Here is a 7,693-nt window from a genome sequence, read left to right as displayed (position 1 = left end):
GAGACATCTCTAAATCATCCTTTAGTAAAATGGCTTGTTGTTCTTCATATACACACTTATCAGTAATATCAATTGCACAACACATATCATCTAAACTAATAGAAAGATTTTTCATTACCTTTTTTTATGTCAAAGACTATCTCCTCCTCATTGAATCTAAGGGTTAATTTACCATTCTTTACATCTATTAATGCTCCAGTTGTGGCTAAGAAAGGTCTAATTAGAATCAATGATAACTTAAACTCAACATCCATATCAAGTATAACACAATCTATAGGGAAAATAAACTCTCCTACTTTTACCAAAATATCTTTAATGATTCTCATAGGTATTTTAATTGATCTATCTACAAATTGCATAACCATGCTTATCTCTGTTGGCTCCCAAAAGTTGAGGCTCTTACAAACATATAATGGTATTAGGTTAATACTATAACCCCAAATTACATAGTACCTCTTTAAATTTAAAATTACCTAATTCACAAGGTATAGAAAAACTCCCTGGATCATTAAGCTTTCTAGGCAACTTATTTTGAATAATTGCACTACATTCTTAGTAAGCATTACCGTACCATATTCCTCAATCTTTCTCTTATTAGAAATAATATCCTTAAGAAATTTTGCATATTATGGCATCTACATCAAAGTCTCAACAAATGGAATGTTAATCTGTAATTTCTTAAAGATCTCTAAAAATCTAGTAAATTTGGCATCATTTTTATCCTTTCTAATTCCATATGGGTAATGAAACTTATTAGCATCTACACTGGAGTTTGAATTGAGAATTGTAGAGTTAGTATTTTCCTTACCTTGCATTTCCACACTTACCTCAACTGGGTTTGATTGAATCACCTTATTAGCTCTTATTTTTTGCTTTAGCTCCTCCAACACCTTCCCACTTCTTAGTGATTAGGCCTTAACATGCTCCTTGGGATTAGTCTTTGAGTTACTTGGTAATGACTCTTGAGTTCGACTTGCAATAGCATTAGCAAGCTGTCCAATTTGTGTCTCTAGATTCTTTATGGAAGCCTCATGATTTTGCAATCTTACTCTGGTAGAATTAATAAACTTTTTCATTAGCTCCTCCAAGTTAGATCTCCTTTCTTATGGGGGAGGATGCTTTTGAGGTTGAAATCCTGGTGGTGGTTGTCTCCCCTAATTATTATTATTGTTTCATGATAAATTTAGATGATTTTTCCAACTAGGATTGTAAATATTACTGAAAGGATCATTTTGCCTACAAAATTATTAGCAAACTTAGCTTGTTCAGGCCATTATTAGCAACAAATGTATTACTGGCTTGGCACTCTTGATTTGAGTGCCCTCCTCCATAAGAATAAAAAACAACTGCCACTACAGCTTATTTTTTACAATTTTAGCCCTTATAGATTCTTATTTAATGCTTCAACTTGATATGTTAATGCTATAAAAATATCTATATTATAAATTCCAGCTGTTTTCTTTGTAGATTGTCTTCAGTAGGCCATTCACTTGAGTCGGCAACAATCTCCTCTATCAATTCATAAGCTTCTTCAGGTAACTTTATATACATTGAACCTCCACATGAAGCATCTGTCATGCTTCTGACTTAGTTATTAATTCCATTGTAGAAGGTTTGAACTTTTTGCCAAATAAAGAATTCCTCTTGGAGCATATTTTTAGCATATCCTTGTATCTCTCCCATGCCTCATAAAGGGTCTCTGAATCTTCCTGTAAAAATTTAGCAACCTCATTAATTAATTATGCAATTTTAGAGGGATGAAAATACCTACTAAGAAATTTTTACGCCAATGCATTTTAAGTAGTTATGGAGTTTGGTGCTAGTGATTATAACCAATTTTGTGCTTTATCCCTTAAATAGAAAGAGAAAAGCTTTAGCCTCTTTGCATCTTCAAAAACTCAATTGCACTTGAAAGTATCACAAATTTGAAGGACCCTAGCTATGTGTTGATGTTGATCTTCACTAGGCAATCCTCTAAATTGACAAATATGTTGGATCAATTGTAGTATTACTGGCTTGATCTCAAAGTTGTTAGCTTCAACGACAGGTCTCAAAATGCTCAGACTTATACCTTCCAATGATGGCATGGCATAATCTCTCATGGTACGAATAGGTTGAGCACCTCTAGCACCATTATTGTTTTCGCCTCCTTCAAGAAGATTATTTTAATTCTCTACTATGTTGAATTTATAGTTTACTCTTCTTCTTGAATGAAAACTTCGTTCAGGTTCAAGATCAGATTCTCCTAATGGCTCCTCAGAATTACTTGTCATACACTATCAAAACTTGAAATAAAAGAGAAACAAATTAAAAATTAAAAATCCCAAATTAATAGCTAATAACAATATAATAATTTCTAAATAAATCTTTGCTCCCCGGAAACGGCTCTAAAAACTTGATGCATCCTAGACAACACTAGCAAGTGTACTAGTCTTATCAGTACTACATATATGAGAATCCGAATTCCCATGAAGACCAAATTTTATAAATCAATTATTATACTGAAATCTGTTATTTGAGAAATATTGATCGAATGAAAGTAAATTAAAGTAAAATATAAAACTAAATAAAATTATAAAGAATTGAATAACCATAGTAAATAGAAGATAAATCAATCAATAAAGTGACATTAGGGTCCACAATCCCCTTAAACTTGCTTAGATATCAATATTGATGACGATATCTGAGTTAAGATTGGCGGGTTAATTTTAAAGCCTGGTTAACCTTATTAAGGGACATAATCTTTCATATTTAAATGAAACTCTTATTCAGACACTTCTACAGAAATCTATATATAATCAACCCAATAATTTGACCTTATTCAGGAACATGAATACATGCCACAAGTCAGTTTTAGATTATCTATTCGAACAAATATGTTATTAAACCTGTTAGGAAAAATTCTGAAAATTATGCATTGAAATCTCATCAATTGAAAATCCTAACTTCTCTACTCGACACATCATTAAGGAATTCAATCAACAAGATATCCATTCAATCATTAAACTCAATGATTTGGCATAAAACTAACTCAGATATCATTAATCAAAATCAATACCCATCATAGTTTAGGGTTCATATTTTTCTAACAAAAGAAATCTATTCCATAATTAAATCGAAAAAATAAAAACTAAAACTAAAAGAAAACATAGTAAAATAAAATCAAACTCAGGATTGTGTCTTCGTCTATCTCCTCTCCAATGGAGTTTTGAGTCTTCCAGGGAGAAGAAAAAGAAAAACCCTAACTTAATACAATCTCTGAATTAAAAGGGTGTTGCCCTAAACTACTAATAATATGTCCTATATATACTAGGTTCAATAACATAATTTCCTAAATATAAATCCTACGTGAATAGGAAAGAGAATAAGGCATCCTAAGCAATTTAGGAAATTGTCTTTAAAATTCATAATATAAACTAAAGTGACCATCTGCATAACAATGCACTTGCTCATGTGGATTTCTGTCTTCAAAATTATGTGTAGAGAGAGACTCCAGGACTAATGTGCATCACCACCTGCATGAGCATGCATATGCCAATACAAGTTTCTACCATTTTGTTCCTTCATCCAAAACTTTCTAAACTTTCACATAATCACCTTAAATTCAAAAAATAAACCAAAATAACTAAATAACTAAAATTAAATGAAAATTGAAAAAAATTACTCAAAACTAACAAAAACTAAAGCAAAAATAATCTTGATTGTGTGTAAAATACACAATTATCAATACTCATAAATGGAATCTCTGGTGGACAGATGATGTATTCTAGTGGATCTTACAACATGAGATTTTTCTACAATTTAAGGTGAAAGGAGTTGTTCTCTTGCTCAACATCATCATTGATATTTTCCTTAGTTGGCACATCATCGATCCCATCTTCTTCACTAGTGGCATCTTTGTTTCACTTCATTTGAGTCTTGTAGAGTGTGTGGTATAATCTACCTCTAACAATCACAATTGGACTTTTGGTGAATTTTATTTTCTACTACCAAAAAAGTTGTAATAACCATCTAGATTCAAGAAATTAGTAGAAATTAAATTTAGGTATAAATCAGGCACATTTCACAAATTTTTCAAGGTCAACGTACAACCAATATTTGTTTGTACACAGACATTGTCTGTTCACTCTACCAAAATCTCTTGCCTTGTACACAGTAAAGACAGATTCTGGGAATAGCACGGTAGGATATTGCTGAATCAACAACCTACTAAGTATTAGGATTAGTAACATGATCATAGTCCTTAATAAAAGAAAGTACAACTAGCTCTTCATCATCGACTACACTTGTTGTGTTACTCTAATCATCCCCCTTTCTTTAATTATTATGTTCCTTTTTCCTGGCTTTGTAGTTTTGTTGCATATGTCCTTCCTTGTCGTAATAATAACAGCTGAATTTTACTTTAAGATCTCTGTTATTACTTCTATCCCTGTTATTTATGACAAGGGTTTCTGAAGTATCAATGCCCATATCATTCATTTTAGTCTCTTTATTATAGAGATCATCATTTACCAAGGATAATAACATAAACAATGTTTGGAGTAGAGTTACTAAGAGATACCACCAAGGTCCCTCAACTGTTTTGCAATGTACTCAAGAGTAATAATGCTTGAAATACATCTAGAGCGATTTTATGGTGTTTAGTTGATTTATAGATCTTAGAACTCACTCAAGTGTTCTGCTATTGGGCATTAATCTCACTACTTCAGGTTCACTAGCTTTTTGATCACAAAAGCTTTACTCTGAGCAATTTTAATCTCATACGTACTCTCTAATTTATTCCATAAGTCCTTCGCATTAAATTCTTTGCTTATATGGTGGTAACAACTAATTGTAACGAACCAGAATTTTGATCTCGGGACTCAAAATAAAAGGATAATAATCATAATAAAATCATAATAAACATAATAATAATAAATCTAAGATAAACATGTCACAAGAATTTAATTGAAAACATTTTGGGAAAATTATGAAAAAGTTGTAAATTTAAAAAGGACAAGAAATGAAAGAGAGTGTGTGATTTGGGATTTAGTTGTAAATTTCAAAATTTTATGACACCTCAGTAGCTGAGGTGTCTCAAGGAACCAATAAAAAAAAGCCACATATTTCATACATATAATAAGGTCTTGGATGGACTTGATCTTGCCACGCATGCGTTGCATGGCAGATCACATAACGGAGAATGGGTATTAAGGATTGGAAAGCCATATTTGATTCCTTCATTTAGTAACCCAAATTTAATAGTGGTCAATATAAAAGGGAACTGTTCTTAAAAAAAACCCTAAACTATTAAAAAACTAATGCCGACAGGAAAGAGGCAAAAAGGGAGAGAAACTCTAGTTGTGTAATGGGGTCAACAATGAAGGAGATAAAGGAGGTGACATTTGAATGGTGAGAGTAGAGGGGAAAGTACGAGTAGTCTTGTCGTGGTATAACCACTAACGTGAGAAGACTCAGGGAGAAGAAGAATTTTCGCTGCAACTCAATACCATCACTCGAAAATAGGAGCGTAATTTAATATGTAATGCACAACTTGATTAGGAAGAGTTTACATCTCAAATTTTTATTTTAGATCAAGTAAAGATGAATTAGGTATTGAAATCGAGGTTTTAGTTAATGAGAATGAGGGGGATGGAGTGGATCTCAATTTAAAGGTGTGTATAGATACAAAATCATAAGAATTAGTGATATGATTAAGAATTAATGAGAATGTCAAGTAATAACAGATTAGATGCAACAAAAATGACCATGTGCTTGACCTTTTCCTTGATTAATATTAACTTGATAGAATCACATGAAGAGCGCCTCTATAGTGTTACTTCATCAATAATCTAGTGGTGCTCCAATATGAGCGAAATGAAAAAATGTTGTGGCCCAAATTTATAGGTCGTTGGGGTTGATGCCCTGAACATCTAGTATAACAATCTGACTATCACTGTGCTTAAATAATTTGAAAAACCTTATTTACTCTACTTAATATTTTTTGTGATTCGTAAATCTGGTTAATTTTTATTTATTTTGCTTTTATTTAAATTTATTTAATTTTAAATTTTATTATTTAATTTTACATTTAACTTATTCAAATTAATTATAGAAAATTGAGAGAAATAAAAAAAATAACAAAACGGGAAGAAATCCTACGAGAAAAATCTTGTAGGGAAGTAGATTGCCCAAGCGGGTGCTGGGCACTGCGCGCACACACGCATGCGCGCACAACAGTTGCGGGAGGTGCGCACAGTGTGCATGTCCCATTAGTGCGCATAGCGCGGGGTCAGGACCTGTGGGCGTCTTGTCGCATGCAGGGGGGCCGTCTGCGCATCACCTCGCATGAGGACAGGCACCACACACTGTGCGCGCCGTCCGCACTGCAGGCCTGCGCGAATAGGCCTTGTGCACCAGGGGCCTACCTGTAATAGGCCTGCGCACAGTGCCCAGTGCACAAGCTAGCCCCTGCACGCACGAAAGAAGACCTGTGTGCTTGTAGGCTAGCCTGCAGCGCGTCGACCAGGGCACTGCCACCTCGGGCAGTGCGCCGTTATCACTCAGGCAATGCATTGCTGCCACTGGTGGAGGAGACCCTCCTCCCTCATTTTTTATGTCAAGCATCTTTTTCTCCTCTCTTTTCACCAGATTTTGCCACTTGGTGTGAATTCAACGATTCTAAAATTTTATAAATTTCCTTTCCCCTCCCATTTCTCCCCACACTTCCATTTTTCTATTTTTCAAGATTTAGAGAGAGAAAGAGACAGATAGTAGTCCAGTGAGAGAAGAAGAGAATGAAAGGAGAATGGTGAAGGAGAAAATATCAAGGTTTCGGTAAAGAATCTAGTATTTATTTTGATGTCTTAAAGAGTATTTTTTTAGATAAACTAATTTAATATGATTGTGATTTTGCTTGTTTTGTATGGCTCTGTGTTCAGTGAGTCGAATTGTTCTTGTTTTCAAACATGCTATATGAATTGAAGACACTTGATGAATTGCATGTAATAAATTTATATAATTGCCTTGTAAAAAAAAGTACAAAAGAAAAGAAAAAGAGAAAAGTGAAATGAAGCTTGTATGGTCTGAAGTATATTTGTATTGACATGCATATTGTATCAAGTGTCTCGTTAGGCTTTTTATCTCTAAGGGGTATTTGTTCCTCTTATGCTTCAGGGCTGTTTCTCCCTCCCCTATCTGATCTGTAAAGACGTAAGAGAACCACTCCTAGTGGATGATGGCGTATCCTTTGACGAGAGTGGTATTTTTCTATATGTAGGGGTCACCTGTGGCTAAGTAAGTCGTGACTATATTTATCTGTTATGGCCACTATGGTTGATACGACCGTGGTCATAAATCGTATCATGGTTGGCCAGCCAGAAATGGGACTCAGTAAATTGTCGTATCTGTATCTAATTTAGTCATTCCACTTGAATGGTTGGAAATATGTATATGCCCTTAGAGATGGAAGTTATAACAACTTCGCGAAGTAATAAAAAAAATGTAATATGTAGCCCTTGATAATAAAAAAAATAAAATAGAAGAAAAAGAAAAAGAGAAAAGTGGAATGAAGCTTGTATGGTCCAAAGTGTATATGTATTGACATGCATATTGTATCGAATGTCTTGTTATGATTTTTATCTATGAGGGGTATCTGTTCCCCTTACTCTTTGGGATATCTATTTTTTCCTCCTCTATCTGGTCTAAAAAGACA

The 7,693-nt window shown here is 33.7% G+C and overlaps 1 pseudogene; it reads left to right on the top strand.

The window, feature by feature from the left end:
- Positions 1–1,649: 1,649 nt before the first annotated feature.
- Positions 1,650–1,735, top strand: LOC148252988 (small nucleolar RNA R71; annotated as a pseudogene).
- Positions 1,736–7,693: the final 5,958 nt, after the last annotated feature.

Source organism: Carica papaya, chromosome 7 (genome assembly GCF_054855325.1).
Source record: "Carica papaya isolate Zhongbai chromosome 7, ASM5485532v1, whole genome shotgun sequence".
Taxonomy (NCBI): domain Eukaryota; kingdom Viridiplantae; phylum Streptophyta; class Magnoliopsida; order Brassicales; family Caricaceae; genus Carica; species Carica papaya.
This window is presented reverse-complemented; position numbering and strand designations above follow the sequence as displayed.